Source organism: Mauremys mutica, chromosome 5, assembly GCF_020497125.1.
Source record: "Mauremys mutica isolate MM-2020 ecotype Southern chromosome 5, ASM2049712v1, whole genome shotgun sequence".
NCBI lineage: Eukaryota > Metazoa > Chordata > Testudines > Geoemydidae > Mauremys > Mauremys mutica.
In genome coordinates, this window is record NC_059076.1 from 96,219,217 (window position 1) to 96,240,230 (window position 21,014).

Below are 21,014 nucleotides of genomic sequence, written 5' to 3' on the forward strand. Positions count from 1 at the left end.
CCCCCTATAGCTAAAAACAAAAAGTCCAATCGCTGGTAGATAGAAGAAAGAGTGAAGCATGAGCAAGCTATATCTCTCACATACCCTTTAGAATTCTTGCGCATGTTCTTATGCCTTGGAAATAGGTACTATGTTACACCTAGATAGAGAGATCTAGTGTGAGAGATACTTCTTTGGCTTTGTGTGTTTGGGAAAACATAGCACTAACTACAAGAAGATAGCATTACCAGAACTGAAGCTCTGTACCAACAATGCTCTACTTAAAAATATATATATATTTTAAGCACAGATTTGGATTTTTGTTTCCTCTAGGTCACTTTTAGTTGCTCTTGGCTTTATGACTTTTGGTTTTCTTAGGCAGCAGCACATCCTGGATGTTGGGCAGAACACCCCCTTGAGAGATAGTGACTTTCCCCAGTAGCTTGTTGAGCTCCTCGTCATTACGGATGGCGAGCTGCAGATGGGGGCTGATCCTGGGTTTTTGTTTTTGTTTTTTTTATCTCGAGCAGTGTTGCCAGCTAACTCGAGGACCTCAGCAGTCAGATATTCTAAGATGGCAGCCATATAGACAGGGGCTCCAGCTCCAACTCGCTCAGCATAATTATCATTCTAGAGAAGCCAATGAACATGGCCCACCGGGAACTGCAAGCCAGCCCAAGAAGAACGAGACTTTGCCTTAGCCCTCACTTTGCCACCTTGTTTCCCTCAGCCCAAGGTTGCGACACTTCTTCACCACAGCCACCACTGTTCACAGAAACACAAACAGAAAAAGCATCTGAAAACAGAGTTGAATTCTGCTGTCAGAGATACCTATGCAGCCCCATTGGAGTCAGTAGGGTTGCATGAGAGAAGAAGAGCAGTGACCATGTAATATTTCTATCTTTTTCTAAATAGTGTGTATTTGTTTAAAAAAAACCCTCTCAAATAGTTCAGGATTCCTCTCTCTAACCATCTGCAGATGAGAGAACAAAAGCATAAGTACTCATAGCTTGATACATGACCTTTTCAAATCAGAGAAAAACTAGGAGCTGTTTGTCAAGAATTTAACAGCTGCTGCTCATGAGCCATAGCCTTGATGTATTGGCTTAGCCTTTAGTCAGAGTGGCTATACGTTTTGATATTTCATCAAGTTACAAAAGTGCTTGTTGTCACCAGAACAAATAGAAAAACAGGATTTGAATATGTTCCCTCTGTGAATATAAGAGGGAATAGTTTGACTCAGAGCTGGATCACTAGTAGATTAGAAGGCCAGCTGTGGAAGAGAGAGCATTGCCAGCTGTGGAGTGCATGTAAGAAAGGCTCCCTTCTGTGGGCTTCCTAAGGTGCTATGGACCTAAAGCATGTGTCTAATGCTGTAGACAATGCAGTATAGTTCCTTATTTTTTCTTTATCGTAGGCCTGGTCTACACTAGGGGCGGGGTCGATGAGAGATATACAACTTCAGCTATGGGAATAGCGTAGCTGAAGTCAAAGTATCTTATTCCGATTTACCTCCCATCCTCACGGCGCGGGATTGACGTCCGTGGCTCCCCCTGTCGACTCCGTTACCGCTGCTCGCCCTGGTGGAGTTCCAGAGTCGACGGGCGCACGTTCGGGGATCGATATAGCGAGTCTAGATGATACGCGATATATCAATCCCCAATAAACCGATCGCTACCCTGAGGAACAGTATAATTAAATCTGACCTTGTAGTGTCTATGCACAAGGGGGGAGAGTTAAGGCTGCAAATGCAACCCTGGGTTTCTTAATTTTTCTGCTTAATCATGAAGCCTGAATGTTCTGTGGGTTTGTATGATATGCATATGAGAGACTGTTTTTACTGTTGGTCAGGCCCAACATAGCCAATGGACAGCCAGGTATTTGCTCAGTGGGTTGGTAGCAACTTCAGCCATTGCCTCAGGTTGTTGCATTCAGGGTGAAAGAGTGCTGCACAGCAGCAGCATCTGCTGGCTGACATTATACACTCAATGTCTCCAGCTGCAATCTTGTGCCAATGCTGGCTCATTCTGCCCTCATAGGCTAGCCCTGCTGGTACAGCATGAGGAGGGCAGGATGCAGGCACAGCCCTTCCTCTTCTTCTAGGATCCACCTCCTAAACCCATGGCAGTGCACCTGGTCTGGAGGGGAACTGAGTGAGGTGCCGATAAACCCTCTCTCCTCCTGCCAGTTTTCTCAGCACAACGTCCCCTCTCAAGCCAGCAGTAGTCTGTCTGCTGTAGACTGCCTGCTTCTCTCTGTTCAGCCATGAGATAACCACCCCGCCCCCAACCTAATCAACAATTCCTGTCTGACAACCCAGGTCCAATTCAAGAGAGTCAGTAAAAAACATAGCTCCCATTTAATTCAACCAGGGGGATCAACTTGATGGTGTGTACAAAGGTAAAAGAGAACGATGTAGAACTCTAATCTTAACTGACTCTTTTTTCTCTTTTTACCGGCAACTTTTTTTGTATCTTCAGCTATTAACTCAGCTCTGCAATGTAGCTCCCTCCTACTTCCTATTTTTGCCTTTGGGATGAAGAACAGAGATGGGAAGAGCAGATATGAATGCTGCCAGTCACATTACCTGAAGTACCACTAGAAGGTAACTTGATATCATAGTGATGAATACAGTATAAGAACCCAAATTCAACAAATAGAATAACAAAGGAAATATTTGCAGTGAGAAAAGGCCCTAAACCTAGAAGAAATAGTTTGTAAAATAAGGGCAATAACTGAAGTTGGAAAATATCTAATTGTTTTGTATTGCACAGTTCACTGTTCAGTGACATCTGGTGTGCCCGCTGGCTGCCTTTGGCTATTGTTGCTTCTTTTGACCTGAGTGGTTAGCCAGAATGTGGGAACCTGCAAGTTGTTTGCATTAGGAGGAGAAATTGATGATGGAGGCAGGTATTTCTTTGATTCAATCCTGTTTGTTTACAAAAATATATAAAGTCCTCTATACCTGACTTCAGCAGGAATCAAATGAGAGCGTTTCTGTGCCTCGTTCAGTCAGTACTCGGCCCAAACTGTTTGCTCTCTCTCGGATTCTTCTCAGTGACACGTTCACAGTGTTTGTTGTGTTAGGTCTTGGCTTTCTGTTGTCTCTGTTGGCTTCTGTGGTGTTTCTTGCTGCTTCTTTCACAGTGCTCCAATCCAATCAAACCCCTTCCCTGAGTTTACCAGATCACAGAACATTCTTGGGCTGCATGGCCCAACTCCTACTCCAGCCTTGCACATGACTTTGTTTTGGGCAAAGGCTTCTCTTGTTTCCACTATCTGTTTCATTGCTCTAGCACTCTTCATGAATGAAAGGTGGCTGTTACACGAGGAGCTTCAAAGAGGATATGCATTAGGTTAAACAATAACTTTCCCCTTGGCCTGTATTTCGAACCCTTCTCATATTCACTTTGTCAGTACACATACTAGCTTACTAACTGAGGGTTAATGCTAAATGATGAACCTCAGTTATGGGGACTGGATGTGTGAAGGAAAATGGAGCCTTTCTTCAGATCACTGGTTACTGTCCTACTGATATTTGGTGATTGTGATTGTGAAAATAACTGGTGGTTTTAGGTGAATACCTACAGATTTTAGTCTTCTTAGATTGTAAACTCTTCTGTCTCCCTCTATGTTTATACAGTGCCCAGCACCATAGAATCCCTAATCGTGGGACCTCTGGAAGCTACCGTAATGGATGCCATTAAATAATTAGTCATCTTTTAGGGTGCCAAATGGTGGTTTTATAATCTAGTTATTGACTCTTTTTTGACACTTGTCACTACATTATCTGAGCACCTCACGCATTAATGGTTTCCTCCTTATTACATGTTGTGAGATAGAGAAGCATTATCCCCTTTGTGGTATTCTGGGAAATGTAGTCTAGGAGTGGGTGGCCATTCTATTCTTGATTTTTTTTTCAATCTTTATCAGTGAAGGATTATGGGTAATTCCTTTCTATAAAATGAGCTGAGCTGAACTGCCAGGGTGATCTTTACCACATGAGGCTGAGGCACTGTTGCAAGAGACGTCTGAGAACCTAATTTTCTGGAGAGAATACCACAGGCCTCAGGTCAGGATTGACATACACTTCTCTGATAGAAAAATTCAAGCCTCTGGACTTTGCTGTATTACAGAGAATGCTTACTGAATGGACATCTATGGCAAGCAGCAGTTTCAACTTTCACTGATCACATATAGTCAACTGCAGCACTAGCAAAAATTCAGTAACTTTGAGACAATCAATACAAAAAAAAATCCCATAGCAGCTATTTGAAGGCATGGCTGTTGATCTAAAATTCAGATTCACATGACCTTCCTTACATATCAATGAGGAAAAATCTTCATAGCTGTCATGTGTCTTCCATCCTTGCTTACTCACTCAGTGCCTGTGATTCTTGCAAAATGTGGCATGAAGAGCTGGAAGCAACTTTCCTAGAGGCCTCTCCCAAAAGTCCTATATCCACAGAGCTTGCGGTAGACATAAGCAGACTAAGCAGTTGTTTAGGGTCCCGAGCAGCCCACTGTTGGCGTTTTAGTGTTGTGTAGGGGGGCCCCCAATCAGCTAGCACTGCCTCTGTATATCCATTTGCAAGGTGGCTCTCTACTCCCATGGTGGCACTGGGGGACAATCGCAATGAATTTGGCCCAACCTCCATCACCACAACACTAGGGACTGGAGAAATAGTCAGGATAGGAGGATAAACATTCACTAAAGAGTTCTTTCTTGGGACTTATCCAGTATAGGGAAATGGGTCTGTAAAGCGCACCTACCTTGTCTCTGGCTTTTGGCCTGCTATTCTAACCTTATGAATTCTCACTCCTTTTTCCACTAGGTTTCCTATTCCTCCCCACCCACCCCAACCAAAATGGCTGCTATAGGTCTCGTACAGTTGTAGGTGCCTTGTGATGTGCGTGATGTACAACTGTTCATGGAATGCCATCATGTACACAGTGTGTGGGCAAGGAGAGGAGTAGGGACCAGTGAATCTGGAGTCTACCCTGAGCCTGGATGCAATGCCTCTGCAACAGTATAGGCAGGAGGAAGTAAACAGAGACAAGGCTGCCCTACGTCAGAGCCCCTTCAAGGTGCCAAAGGCTACTGCATAAGAACACAAGAATGGCCATGCTGGGTACACCAACAGTCCATCTAGTCTAGTATCCTGTCTTCTGGCAGTGGCCAGTGCCAGGTTCTTCAGAAGAAATGAAAAGAACAGGGCAATTATTGAGTGGTCCATCCCTTGTCATCCAGTCCCAATTTCTGGCAGTCAGAGGTTCAGGACACCCAGAGCATGGGGTTGTGCCCCTGGTCATCTTGGCTAATAGCCATTGATGGACTTATTCTCCATGAACTTATCTAATTATTTTTTTAATCCAGTTATATTTTTGGCTTCACAACATCCCCGGCAAGAATTTCCACAGGTTGTCTGTGTGTTGGGTGAAGAACTTTCCTTTGTTTGTTTTAAATCTGCTGCCTATTTGTTTCATTGGGTGACCCCTGGTTCTTATGTTAGGTGAAGGGGTAAATTACACTTGCCTGTTCACTTTCTACACACCATTCATGATTTTATAGCCTATCATATCCCCCCCTTTAGTCACTTCATTTCTAAGCTGAACAATCCCAGTCTTTTTAATCTCTCCTCATATGGAAGCTGTTCCATATCCCTAATCATTTTTGTTGCCCTTCTCTGTACCTTTTCCAATTCTAATATCTTTTTTGAGATGGGGTGACTATAACTGCATGTGGGCATACCATGGATTTATATAGTGGCATTATGATATTTTCTGTTGTATTGTCTCTCCCTTTCCTAATGGTTCCTAACATTGTCAGCTTTTTTGACTGCCACTGCATGGTGAGAAGATGTTTTCAGAGAACCATCCATGATGACTTCAAGATCTTTCTTGAGTGGTAACAGCTAATTTAGACCCCATCATTTTATATGTATAGTTGGGATTATTTTTTTCCCAATGTGCATTACTTTGCATTTAGCAACAATGAATTTCATCTGCCATTTTGCTTCCCAGTCTCAGTTTAGTGAGATCCCTTTGTATCTTTTCAGTAAGCTTTGGGCTTAGCTTAGTAATTTTGTATTGTTTGCAAACTTTGCCACCTTGCTGTTCAACCCCTTTTCCAGATCATTTATGAAAATATTTAACATTACAGGTCCCAGTACAGATCCTTGGGGAACCCCGCTGTTCACCTCTGTCCATTTATTCCTACCCTTTGTTTCCTATCTTTTAACCAGTTACTGATCCATGGGAGGACATTTCCTTTTATCCCATGACTCTTTACTTTGCTTAAGAGCCTTTGCTGTGGGACCTTGTCAATAGCTTTCTGAAAATCCAAATACACTATATCCACTGGATCTTACTTGTCCACATGTTTGTTGACCCCCTCAGGGAATTCTAATAGATTGGTGAAGCACGATTTCCCTTTAAAAAAGGCTCGTTGACTCTTCCCCAACACATGTTCATCTATGTGTCTGATTCCGTCTTTGCTATTGTTTCAACCAATTTGCCTGGTACTGAAGTTAGGCTTACTGGCCTGTAACTGCCAGGATCACCTCTGGAGCTTTTTTTTTTAAAAAAAATCAGAGTTACATTATCTATTCTCTAATCTGTGCCTGGCATAGGCATACATGGGTCAATATTCCAGTTCCACTTAAGGGGGCTAAAACCAAAGGCTGGTGGTAAGCTGAGGATGTTGGGGAGGACAACTTGAGATGGATAAACAAGTAGGGGAGGATGCATAGGAAAATAATAACTTCATTGGTGATTCCCAAAGGGATGGGGGTCTGGAAAGGGGCAATGGGTGAGCTTTCTCCTTGTAGCTCCTGAAAGGTCTAAAATGAATAGAGGAATGGCAGTGATGGAACTAAGTCCTAATATGTCTGCAGTGAAGCAGAAATGGAGGCGCTGACACTGGGAGATTTGTGTGCCTCCCGGACTCCCATGATTGCCTCATAGGAGAATATGAGGAAAAGTAGTGAGGGATCCTACCTGTGGTGGTCTTTTGCTTTGTTTTTTTCCTGCACTTTCTTTGTACTTTATTAAATCAGTGTTGATTTCCGGTGCCAACACTTCAGAAAAGATGTTGAGAAATTGGAGTGTTCAGTAATGATCTGCAAAACATGCCTTATAGTGAGACAACAGAAGTCGAATCTATTTAGTTTATTCAAGATAAGGTTAAAACATGACTTGATCAGTCTACAACTACCTATGCAGGGAAGAAAATTCTGATAGTAGATGGCTCTTAAATCTAGCAGATTTAGTTATTCCTACTTTTTCCCCTAAGGGTTTGAATCTGAAGCTAGATAAATTCATATAGAAATAAGGTGAATATTCTTAACAGTGAGGATAATTAACAATTGGAATAACTTACCTAGGTCTGCAGTAGGTCATCCATTACTTGAAGTCTTTGAATCAACATTGTATATCTTTCTAAAAGAGATACACTAGCTCAAATGAAATGATGGGGTTAATGCAGAAATTATTTAGTGAGTTTTATGGCATAAATTATGGAGCAGGTCAGATTAGATTACCCTAGTGGATCCTTCTGGCCTTAAAGATCTATGAAAACTACTGAGAGAGTTGGGTGGGTGGTTGATTGTCTGGGCATAAAAGCAATATCTGTTGTTTGTTTTTTGGGAGCACAGTTTACCATAGTAGCATATTTGCAAAGACTTAGCAATCCATGTTCTAAGACATTAGCTCACACTGATTTATAGGGATTTTAATCCCTAAGAGTATGACAACAACACTGAGTGCTTTGAGGGGAGAATAATCAAGCCCATTATATAATATTTCAAGGCTTGGTTTAAAACTGCTTTTGGCAGTAGCAGACCTCATCAGTCACAGCTGCACCTGTTGCCAAAAAAGTCAGTTACAATAAGCAACAAACACAGCAAAATCTTAAATGCTCTTATGGATATTTAAAACAAACCCATAAAAGCAGTACAAGGTTTAGCAAGATTGAGCAGAAAAAGAATCAATGTCCGTGTCTATGAGTTCAAACTGCCTTCAAGGGTAAGACAAACGAGCCAGTGAGTGTGATTTATGAAGTAAATAACTCATCTCACTGGGATCCCAATTTCAAATTCTGGCTGTTGGCAAATTCTGATAAGTGTATTACCTATACTCAATATCCATGGTAATTAATCTCTCTGTATAATATTCAGCTATTATAATAGGTGATAAAGTTTCACCTGAACAAGATTCATGCTAAAACTATTTTATTTCTATAGTCCCTCTTACCTTTTCTAATTTGATTTTCAACTCAAAGAAAGTTTGAATATTTACCTTTTTGTTTTCACAACACACCCGTGCCAGGCCTTCCATGCTCTCTAATCAGTAGGGTTTGTTTTTTTTTGAGAATACTCTCTCATATATAGACAATACATGAGGTAGAAGTTTTGCAGTAAACGTGTGGCACAACCTGTTCCAGCAATTGCCCCAGAAGAATATACAAGCATATCTACAGGTTAACCCTCCAGTTCATTGTTACTTCTTCAGCACGTACTAATGTGAGATGATATGCAAGATCACACACAACAATCTCAGGCCAGCCAAGAAATATAGCCACTAAATATAGTATTAAATTCTGCCAGCAGATTGCATGTGTATAACTCTGTTTCTTAGATATGAGTGGCAGGTATTTTAGTAATTTCAAATTGAATATGTTTGCCAGAAAGCTGCTGTTGTACTTTTCCATCAGATGTTTGGAAATGTACAAGAGAAATATCCTGTGTATTCTTTCTGATTACACGGATTAACAGTATGTCTCCTTTCCTTTATCTTACAAAGTCACACATCATTGATGTGTGATGTATGGACTAGGAAAACATCACAGAGCTTCCGAGGAACTGTGCTTTGCAACTGACTCTTAAAGCAATGTGTGTGCTGTGCTCTTTGCCATCAGTGTCTTTCCTCAATGAACACTAGCTTTAGCTCATATGAAAGGGCTAGTTCTGTAAACTTAGGACAGTTTGCTCATACTTTTTTTTGGACAAGTTCTTCTCGGAATGACAGCAAGCTTACAAGAGAACATGAGAAAATACTTATTTTCCTAATACTTTCTGGTGATTATATAGTAGACAATCCATACCCAAACCTGAAGCAAATAATCTGCAGTAATTACACACCACAGAAACACTAACCCAGGAACCAATCACTGTAGCAAACCTTGTTACCTATTCTGTCCCCATATCTACAGTAGCGACACCATCAGAGGACTCAACCACATCAGCCACACCATTAAGGGCTGATCCACCTGCACATCTACTAATGTTATATATGCCATCATGTGCCAGAAATGCCCCTCTGCCATGTACATTGGCCAAACTGGACAGTCCCTATGTAAAAGAATAAATGGACACAAATCGGACATCAGGAATGGTAACAAACAAAAGCCAGTAGAACACTTCAATCTTCCTGGACATTCTATAACAGATTTAAAAGTAGCCATACTTGAACAAAAAAACTTCAGAAACAGACTTCAAAGAGAAACAACAGAACTAAAATTCATTTGCAAATTTAACACCATTTATTTGGGCTTGAATAGGGACTGGGAGTGGCTGGCTCATTACAAAAGCAGCTTTGCCTCTCCTGGAATTGACACCTCCTCATCTATTATTGGGAGTGGACTACATCCACCCTGATCGAATTGGCCCCGTTAACACTGGTTCTCCACTTGTGAGGTAACTCTCTTCTCTTCATGTGTCATTATATAATGCCTGCATTTGTAACTTTCACTCCATGCATCTGAAGAAGTGAGGTTTTTTACCCACAAAAGCTTATGCCCAAATAAATCTGTTAGTCTTTAAGGTGCCACCGGACTCCATACCCAAACAGATATTCAGCAGGAAAAAAAAACATATTGTGTCAAGTCCTGGCATCATCACATAGTTTTTACTAAAGCAAACTCCAAATGAAGTTAATGAGTGTCTGCCTGAGCAAAAGATGAGGAAACTGTGACGGGTTGGATCACAGAAACCCTCCTGGGAGCTGCCAACTGATGTGCCAAGACTACCTGTGCTCCTGTTTTCCTTGCCAGCTCAAGACTCCAGCACCCTGTCTTGGTGAGCCAGACACTCCTGTCTGCTCCAACAAAGACCCAGAGTCTGAATTACTTGCCCCAAAGCTGCAGGTTTACTTGAAAACAGCTCACAGAAGTGTGCTTGTCTTTAACACTCAGATGCCCAACTCCCAATGGGGTCTAAACCCAAATAAATCCATTTGACTAAATACAGAAAGTAGGATTTAAGTGGTTCCAAGTAGCAACAGACAGCACAAAGTAAGTCACCAAGCAAAATAAAATAATATATGCAAATCTATGTCTAATCAAACTAAATACAGATAAGGTCCTAACCAGTTCCAGAATGCTCCCTTTTACAGACTAATCTCCTTTTAGCCTGGGTCCAGCAATCACTCACACCCCCTGTAGTTACTGTCCTTTGTTCCAGTTTCCTTCAAGTATCCTGTGGGGTGGAGAGGCTTGTTCTTTAGCCAGCTGAAGACAAAATGGAGTGGTCTCCCAGGGGTTTAAATAGACTTTCTCTTGTGCATGGAGACCCCCTCCTCACCCTGTGTAGAATCCAGTCACAAAATGGAGATTTGGAATCACATGGGCAAGTCACATGCCCATGCATGACTCAGGACTTGCAGGTAGCAGCCATTACCCACATGCTACCTTGAACCTTCTTAGGTAGACTTCTTATGTGAATTGGAGTCTTCCAAGCTCTTTTGTCTGTTAAGTGCTTCCTGATTGAGCACTTAATTTGCACATTCCTTTCCCAAGAAGTGACCAAATGTTCTAACTAAGGCTACTTAGAAATCAAGCAATTATACAGCCAATGTTCATAACTTTGAACACACAAATGGTGCCTGCATACAACTAGGATGAACATAACCAGTAGATCATAACCTTTACATAGATATGTTACATGGCATATGTAGCAAAACCCTATTCCAGTTATATCATACATACATTTATAAGCACCACCCCCCCATAAAGCCTTATGGGGTACACTGTCACAGAAAGACCTCTGGTCATTCAACACTTGTCTCAGGACCCTCTGTGTGCTCCAAGATTGGTCACAGTAATAAGCACTATACCTGGTTTGTAAATTAGTCAATTAAACTGTCAATGAGTCCTAATGCTATGGGGGTAGAATAAACATTAACAATGAATTAAATAAGCCTGCATAGCTAAAAGCAGAGGTAGATGGATTCATTGTGATCTTTCAGTCAAGACAGTTAACATGACAAAGCAATGTTAACAAGGCCAGCAGGCAAAGATTGATAGAACTTCACCTGGACAGGGTGTGTACAAAGGTGGGCTGGTAGCCCCAGTTGTTTCAGTTGTGATGATCTTCCTTCAAAGGAATGGTGGGGGTAAGAAGATGCACAGGTGTAGAAAAAAGTAACATTGTAAAGCTGTAAAAATACAGCTTTTTATCCTGAATGATATGAGAACCACCAGCTGGCCCAGTTCCAGGGAAGTATAATGAAATGCACTTGCCCAAATGTTCATGGAAAGCAAACACCAAAGGCGTGTGAACCTGGCTGAAGCAAATCCATTTTAAAATTTGAACAAATATTTGTGGAAGGGGAAAAAAACCAGTATTGACCCAGCGCTGATCACACATTGAAGTTCCCAAACTTTAGGTCAGCTGAAGCTGGAAAAAAGGCATTTAGGAAACATCTACGGCCTGGGAAAGGAGAGAATCCAGGAGAAGACATGAATCTATTAAGGGCTTGGTGAACATGAATCACCTTCACAGTCAGACAAACAATAGAGAGAGCAGACATAGCCCCAGCAACACCTTCAAATGAACTTGTAATGGAGTCAGGGATTATAAGCAGTCTTCTAAACAATTGTTGCCCCCTTGAGGAATTTGTAAAAGTGCACAGGGCAAATTACAAATTTCTATTAAACCTGGATGCATGCTTATCCCAAAATGGCTAAAAAACATTTACTACCTAATCCAAGAAATTGACTGAAAACAGGGCAAGTTAAGAATGGAGCTTGTCATGCTATAACCAAGACATCAATCCTTTTCATTCATTTTAGTTCTGTCAGGATTAACATATGATAAAAATATTACTGAATACTTTTCTGCTGAAAGTGCTAACTGATGTACTAAATTATGCAACACATCAGATGATGTGATTAAATATTCACATTACCAGCTATTTTTAAAATAAGCCTCCCAACTGTACACAATTCATTTTACCATGTACATTAGGATCAAATATATTTCAATTTTGGTCTACCTGAGAGCAACTGTTTAACTGAATAAACTGTAATTTGACTGTACAGTATTTATATTTCTGTACTTGTAACCAAAGAATAGCTTAGCTAATTATTAAAACTAATGTAGCATCAGATTTCAATACAAGGGCCTAAAACAGTGATACTCAGACTGAGGCTTGAGAGCCGCAAGTGGCTCTTTAATGTGTCTCCTGCGACTCTTTGCAGCACATGATATTAAAACACTGGGTGACTGAATTATTAACCAAAGTTATTAACCAATCAGGATGCTTTTACTATGTTATTAACCAATTAAGTTATCTTATTTTCTGCCAGAATAACATTTACACACACACACTTAATATTTCCCTATCATACTGTATAAGTATGAATATATAGTACCACAGTAAATGAACAATGATTTCACTCTACTATGGCTTTTTTGGGTAATGTTGATGACTAATTTGGTTCCTGAATCACTAAAGTCTGAATATCACTGATTTAAAACATGTTTTGAAAGTTAGGTCATCCCCTCTGCTATATTTTTATATGTGATTTGAGCTGCAAGATTTGCATCCATTGTGCATAGGCAATAGCTGGCTTCTGTGCCCCTTAGCAAAGATGAATTTACACTTTAAACAGACGGGGAAGCAGACCTTCCAGCTATCTCTTGAAGAGGAGACCCACTGTTCGAAGAGGGGATTAGGCTGTTCTACCCCAGCTCACAGATTAATGCTAGGACAGGCCTTTCTTGTCAAACAAAACAAATCACACCACACACCCACAAAACCTAGAGAGGGACAGAGACCCCCTCACCCCCATATAGCCATAAGCCCAGTGGTCAGGGCACCCACCCAGTATGTGACAACTCAGCTTCAAATCCCTGTTCCTGCTTCAGATCAGAGGGGACTTGAATCCCAGTCTCCCACCTCCCATGAAAGTGCCCTAACCTATTGGCTCTACTGGAGTGGGTCTCTCAATCTCTCCTGTTGGTGCTATTCCACTTTGTATAAATAAATATTAATAAATATTAATGGGATCAGGGACTTGAACCTGACTCTCCCATATCCCTGAGTTCTAGTAGAATCTCTCATTTCAATGGGATCAAAGCATCTTATATGTCTTTCCCCCCATCCCTTTAATTCCCCAGGACAAGGTGATATTAAGAGCTTCTGTTTGGCCTCATCTGTTCTGGGTTTCTGATCTAAAACACCTTTCAACCCACCCATCTTGTTGGCTTCCAATCCTTTCAATATAATTTCTCAAAACCAGAGCCTAGTACTTTACCCAGACCCAAAAATATCTACACTTGACAGCATGGAAGCCATCTGGTGGACTTTGCATGAAAAGAACTGCTCACTGGTGTGTCAGGTGTGAGTGCTGGGAAGTGTAACTAGTTCAAAAGACTACACTGAAACGTGCCACACAGGCATGGACTTCTGTCACACTAAATGGTAAGTGGGTTTTCTAGGGAATCCCTGAAGTGAGGTTAAAGCAAATTCTCCAACTCTGTTTATGCCAAAATACAACAACATGCATATCCCCACCCCAAAAGCCCTTTAAAGCTTCACCCAGAGAAGAGGGCCACTGATTGGTGATTACTTGTTACAGAAGTCCAAAGACAAAGGCCCAAAGAGGATAAAGAGCTGTATAAAGAGAGTGCTGAAATGCCCCAAGGTTGTTTCTGTTCATGTCTGGTTTTGTTTCAAGACCATACAATTCAGTAGAGGTATGTGGGAAACTGATACCTACCACAGCCCTCTGTTGAATTTGGGTGTGACGTCTGGTAAGGTTTTAGCATATGTGCAGTTTCATTTATTTATTATTTTTCTCTGTAATGTTTTTGCTCTAAAAATAAAAAGCACTTTGCTTTATGAAGGCTGGTCGGTAACTAGTGTACACTGTTGTAGTCCCTGAAGAAAGGTTAACCACAGTGATTGGACCCCATTCAGAGCTGTTGGAGAAGTCACAATGAGGTGCAGAGGGACTGCAAGCCTAAATCCCCCTCATGAGGGAGACTTGGGTCTTCACCCAAGAGAAATGATGGCTAGGAAGCCTGAAATCTTAAGTGGGTGCCCTTGAGGAAGACCACAAAGGGGGTCTGTCATAAACAGTTAGTTAAGGGTTAAGGTTTTTGTCTACCTGTAAAGGGTTAACAAGCAGTACCTGTGGACACCTGACCAGAGGACCAATGAGGGACAAGATATTTTCAAATCCCTGTGGAGGGAAATTTTTTTTTCCTGTTCTTTGTTTTGGGGAGTCTCTCTTGGGAATTAAGAGAGTCCAGACATCTTAATCAAGTCCTCCCAGGTTTCTGCAATAAATTCTTCTATTCAAGCTAGTGAGTATTAGCAAGGAACTAGTATTCTTATACTTTTATTTCTGTATTTGCAATTCTGTGTTTTGCTATAGAATTACTTTAAGTCTGTACTGTTATTGCTTTTACTGAGAAAGAAAGGAGGGGGAATTCTCTCCAGAGATTGATAAGTTTAGACCCTGTATATTGTTCCATCTTGGTTACAGAGACAGTGACTTTCTTTTATTTTTTAATAAATCTTTTCTGTAAAGGACTTGGTTAATCTTTCTTTGGGTGGATTCTCAGGGAAAGGGGAGGGGGAGGCATCCCTCTGTAGTTAGATCCCGGTATCTCTCCTAGGAAAAGGGAGGGGGGAGGAAGCAGGGGGGAATGGTTTATTTCTCCTGGGTGTAAGAACTCCATAGATTTGGGGCTCTTGGGATCCCCAAGGATTTTGGGGAAGGACTGTGTCCCAATCCACGTACCTGATTGGGTGGTGGCAGCTTTTACCAGATCTAAACTAGGATTTTTAGTTTAGAGGGAAACCAGTGCAGGTCCCCATTTTGGAACCCAACAGCTCTAAGTGGGGGTGAGACCTATGACAGGGTCAAAGATTCAGCTAACCTGAAACTGTTCAAGAACCCTGTTCAGCTGTTCCAGAAGCCTTTATTGATAGTAGGAAAGTCTCTATAAGACAATCATATATGGCTAAGTGGAGGCATTTTTCAATATGCTCTAACCAGAAACTTATTCAGCAAGAGGACTCTTCTCAGCTATTCTGGACCACCTGTTATCCTTGAAACATTCTGGTCTGTCAATCACTTCATTAAGGTGCATGCGGCAGCTTTTTGTGCATTCCACCCTCAGATCAAAGGTCATTCAGTTCTCCCTGCCCCTCTCGACTCTGGTTTCCAGTTTTTAAAGGGATGGTCTCATTTGTTTTCACCATTCAGAGATTCCTTTCCTATCTGAGAGATGAATGTGGTATTAATAACTTTAATGGACCCTCCTTTGAAACCTTTATTATCCTGTTCTATGTATGATCTTTCTATAACAGTGGTTTTCAACCTTTGTTCATTTGCAGATCTCTAAAATATTTCAAATGGTGGTGCAGACCCCTTTGGAAATCTTAGACCGTCTGCAGGCCACAGGTTCAAAACCACTGTTCTATAAAGACAGTATTTTTAGTGGCTATCACTCCAGCTCACAGAGTGAGTGAATTTTGCAAGCTTTGATGGCAGAGCCTCCTTATACATTTTTCCATAAGGACCACACCCAATTTTTTTACCAAATGTTGTTTTGGATTTTCGTTTAAGCCACCCTATTCACTTACCTCGCTCTGTTTTCCTGAGCTTCATGACTCAGTGTACTTATGCCCATGTCATTCTTGCTGGCTAGAACAAAGCCCTTTGAAATGTCTCAGAGCTTTTGTAGTTTTTGGCAGTAAATCTAATGATTGGACAGTATCCACTCAGAGAATATCAATGTGGGTTTCAAATTATATTAAGATCTCTTATTCTTTGAGCATACTCCCCCATCCCTATTCAGTTAAGGTACACTCTACTAGAGCTCAGGCAATATTTGTAGCATATGTTAGAGGGGTTCTGTAACACCATGGTCTTCCTTTATATAAGGGCCAGGAGCCTGGGCCCAGCCAGGCCTGTCCATGGACAAAACAGGTGTTTGGGCCAGGGAGAGGGGATTACCAAATCCATCTGACAAGGGGTCAGCTGATTCCTATAAAGGGCTAAAAGCTCAGTTGAAGGAGAAGTAGCAAGAAACAGACTGGATCCTGTGAAAGCTGTTGTGAAGGGCAAGGCCACCCTGTACCTCCAGAAAATCCAGGTTCAGGGGAAAGGACTAGGTTATTATGTACTAATTATGTTGAACTGTTTAATTGCATTTGAAGACTACATTATGCTTAAAGTAATGGTCTAAAAAGACTCTAGGCATGGCATTAGTCCTTCCTAGGCTGGGGAAACAGACTAGTAGCCTTCTAGGTTTCTATCATGAAACACATCCACTCAGAATAGGATCTGTGTGGACAAAAGCATCCATAAGAAGTCCAGTTACTGTAAAGTAAGTAAGCTTTTGCTATGACTTGTGAGATTGCATCAGCTCCCATGCTTAAATGAAGCTAGAAACTGCCAGAAATTAGGAAACATCATTGTAGTTTTTGTAAAGAGAGGGAGAATAGGTTATCTAAAATGACATGGCCACTGTAGTGGCCATATGGAGAGAATACCCTAACTCCTTTCTGTGAGCAGAATGAATGAATGACTGCTAGAACTGAATCTTAAAACTCTCAGACAGGCTCTCCTACTTCCATTCCCTCACATCTTAAACTATTATGTCTTCTATTCATTCTACCCCTTCATTAACTCAGTCCCTCTATCTTACGTTTGCATTGACTTGCTCTTCCTCCTCATTCACTTCATACCCACCCATTTATAATCACCGCTCATGCTCTCTCTCACTTTTCCACCCCTCCTTTCCTACACATCTTTTCATGATCATATTATCTCTCTGCCTCGGTTTCACTGTTTCTGTGTAAGAAAAAGAGAAATGTGTGAGTGAAAGATAGGGAGAAAGTGTGAATAGATTATACCCTTGCTAAGAAGACTCCAACCTTGCATGCAGTATGGACAATCTGCTTTTTATTCTTTGCATGGCTAAAAGCAGCAATTTATGGCAGACAAGGCTACCACATTCTAGACCTTCAAGCAAAGCAGTGTGCTTGGTGAAGGGATCTGAAACAAACTCTTGCAGTCATTTTAGGAGTGCATTGAAATATAGGAGCCATTACAAATTTGTCCGTACTTGTTCTGAATAATGCTATTGTATGAAACAATGGAACTTGCTCATTTGGGATACAGTGTTCAGTTCTGGTCACCCCAGTTCAATAATGAATGTAAATAGAAAGTGTTCACTTGAAGCTGATGAAAATGATCAGCAACATAAAAGATTTTTGTGTATAAGAAGAGACTGGGGCTGCTTAGTTTAAAAAGGAGATGAGAGAGGTATGCAAAATATTGAATGGTATAGATAAGGTAAAAAGGAACACCTAAATTTACCTTTTCTCATATACAAGAACAAAGGGTCATTCAATTAAATTGAAAGGAAATTAATGTTAGACTAAATAAAGGAAACTATTATTTTACACAGTGCATAATTAACCAGTGAAACTTATTGCCACAAGAAAGAATCATAGAAGATTAAGATTGGAAGAGACCTCAGGAGGTCATCTACTCCAACCCTATGATCAAAGCAGGACCAGCCCCAACTAAACCATCCCAGCCAGGGCTTTGTCAAGCTGGGCCTTAAAAACCTCTAAGGATGGAGATTCCACCACCTCTCTAGGTAACCCATTCCAGTGCTTCACCACCCTCCTAGAGAAATAGTGTTTCCTAATATCCAACCTAGACCTCCCCCACTGCAACGTGAGACCATTGCTTCTTGTTCTGCCACCACTGAAAACAGCCTAGCTCCATTCTCTTTGGGAATCCCCCTTCAGATAGTTGAAGGCTGCTTTCAAATCCCCCCTCACTCTTCTTCAGACTAAATAAGCCCAGTTCCCTCAGCCTCTCCTCATAAGTCATGTACCACAGCCCCCTAATCATTTTAGTTGCCCTCTGCTGGATGCTCTCCAATTTGTCCACATCCTTTCTGTAGTGGGGGGCACAAAACTGAATGCAACACTACAGATGTGGCCTCACCAGTGCTTAGTGGAGGGGAATAATCACTTCCTTTGATCTGCCGGCAATGCTCCTACTAATGCAGTCCAAAATGCCGTTTGCCTTCTTAGCAACAAGGGCGCACTGTTGACTCATATCCAGCTTCTCGTCCATTGTAATCCCCAGGTCCGTTTCTGCAGAACTGCTGCTTAGCCATTTGGTCCCAGCCTGTAGCAGTGCATGAGATTCTTCCCTCCTAAGTGCAAGACTCTGCACTTGTCCTTGTTGAACCTCATCAGATTTCTTTTGGCCCAATCCTCCAATTTGTCTAGGTCACTCTGGGCTCTATCCCTACCCTCCATGTATCTACCTCTCTTTCCTCCCCCCCACCCCCAGCTTAGTGTCATCTGTGAACTTGCTGAGGGCGCAATTAATCCCATCATCCAGGTCATTAATGAAGATATTGAACAAAACCAGCCCCAGGACTGACCGCCAGGGGACTCTGCTTGATACAGGCTGCCAATTAGATATTGAACTGTTGATCACTACCCATTGAGCCCGAAAATCTAGCCAGCTTTCTATCCACCTTATAGTCCATTCATCCAATCCATACTTCTTTAATTTGCTGGTGAGAATACTTTGGAGATGGTATCAAAAGCTTTGCTAAAGTCAAGATATATCACATCCACTGTTTCCCCATATCCACAGAGCCACTTATCTTCATCATAGAAGGCAATCAGGTTGGTCAGGTATGACTTGCATTGGTGAATCTGTTGAATGTTCCTGATCACCTTCCTCTCCTCCAAGTGTTTCAAAATGGATTCCATGAGGACCTGCTCCATGATTTTCCCCAGGGACTGAAGTGAGGCTGATCGGTCTGTAGGCTGATTCTCCTTCTTCCCTTTTTTAAAGATGGGCACTATATTTTCCTTTTTCCAATCATTTGGTAACACTGAGGCTGAAAGGAAAGTCAGAATCCAAAAAGGATTAGGTAGGTAATCAGAATATCTAGTTACATTTGATAGGACAAAAAAATTGCTAGAAGGGATATAAGCCCTTATGCTTTGTCTTGTTGTACAAAATAGGGAGGGGAAAAATCTATAAATTACAAATTTCCTTTTAAAAAACAACCACCACTGTTCATCTTAGTATATGAAACAAACACTTCCTAACGCTGTGCCAAATCCTGCAGTCCTTTACTGAGCAAGAGTGTAATGAATATTTTGTTTGATTAAAGACCACAGAATTTGGGCCAGTTATATTACTTTGTTTCATGCAGTGCAGCACAAGATAAAGTCACAGATACCATATGATAACACATATTCTGACAAACAAATCTTTTTCATGGGTAGTAAATGATACCCCTTACCCATCGTCAATCAGCATACAGTCACAGCCAGTGACTGCTCAAATCACTATGGAATAGTATGACACATCTTTCATTGGCAATTTTCATGTTTTCAGTTTAAAAGAAACTGTTGCTGAGTGAGTAATAGCACAGCTGGCTTGCTGTATTTTGAGCTGTAAATGTAGCCGCAGCACAGCTGTGGTGAAGTAAGTCAAGCAAAAACATTGATTCTTGAGATTAGTCTAGTTTGTGATAAATTGGAAAACCTGCTCCAATGGGTTTAATTAAAGAAGAGCCTACTACCATTGCTATAGCAAAGCAGCAGCATCTTTATAAAATCCTACCTTCAGGAGTTTATGGCACAGCTGTCAAAACTAAACCTGTGACTATGGACATGCAATCAAATTTGGAGGATGTTGCTTAAAGTCACCAACACAAGCAAATTCAGAGTTAGTCTGGAACTGTCCTTCATACATCCTATCCCCCTTTCTGAGTACTGTGTAGCCTGATTTAGGGTGTACTGATAATATTAATTTGGATAATATGGGAATTTAATTTTTATAATATTAATAATTATCATCAATATTAATTAGTATGGGTTTTAGGCTCGCCAGTCTGTTTGATCAGAAGATAAAAGTTCTTGTCCTGAATCAGGCTCCACAGAATTTACAAAGGGCTCTTGGGGGTATGACAGGAAGTTCACACTGAGACAGATATAGCCTTAAAGACTTATTAAAATCAATAATAGTAAGTAAATGGTAAAATACCCAGAGTTACAAAGCTAAAATTGCATTACTGCTATTCAAAAGTTACATATGCTAATATAGTATTATATGCAACAAAGCTTTGGTTAATATACTCTCACCCTTCCTTGATAACCTGGTGGTAAGAGAGACAGAACCAGCCTTGCAGTTCAGGTTTCTCAATTCTTGAGTGAGGGACGCAGTGCTTAGAAGAAATCTAATGCTAAGAGCTATCAAAACTAAATTAGGATTTACTTGACTAACTTAAACTTAAATCAAAACCTAATAAAACTTATGGAAACCAAGCTTAGCCTAGTTCCCTTGAAACTGAAAGTTTAAGAAGAACAAGTACAGCCTACTAATAGTAGCAGTCAACCTCCCCCAAAGGTCAAGTCCAGCCCCCTGCCTTCACTAGCAGGACCAAGTACTGATTTCCCCCCATATCTTTAAGTGGGCCCCTCAAGGACTGAGCTCACAACCACGGGTTTTGCAAGCCAATGCTCAAGCCACTGAGCTATCCCTCCTACTGGGTTAAACTGGAACACAGGCAGGTGCAATTACCTATTGTTCAGTCTGTTAATCTGCACAGGCTATTATGGGTTTCCATGTGCAGGTGCTGCTACGTGAAACACTTGGAACTCGCATTGCATTAATTCAAGGGTTGCGGTGTAAAGCCTAACAGCAATGAATTGAGACATGAAATGAGACTGAAGATATAAGGCCA

At 41.2% G+C, this 21,014-nt stretch overlaps 1 pseudogene; it reads right to left on the minus strand.

The window, feature by feature from the left end:
* Window positions 1–319: 319 nt before the first annotated feature.
* On the minus strand, window positions 320–15,883 carry LOC123371782 (annotated as a pseudogene).
* Between the last annotated feature and the right edge of the window lie 5,131 nt (window positions 15,884–21,014).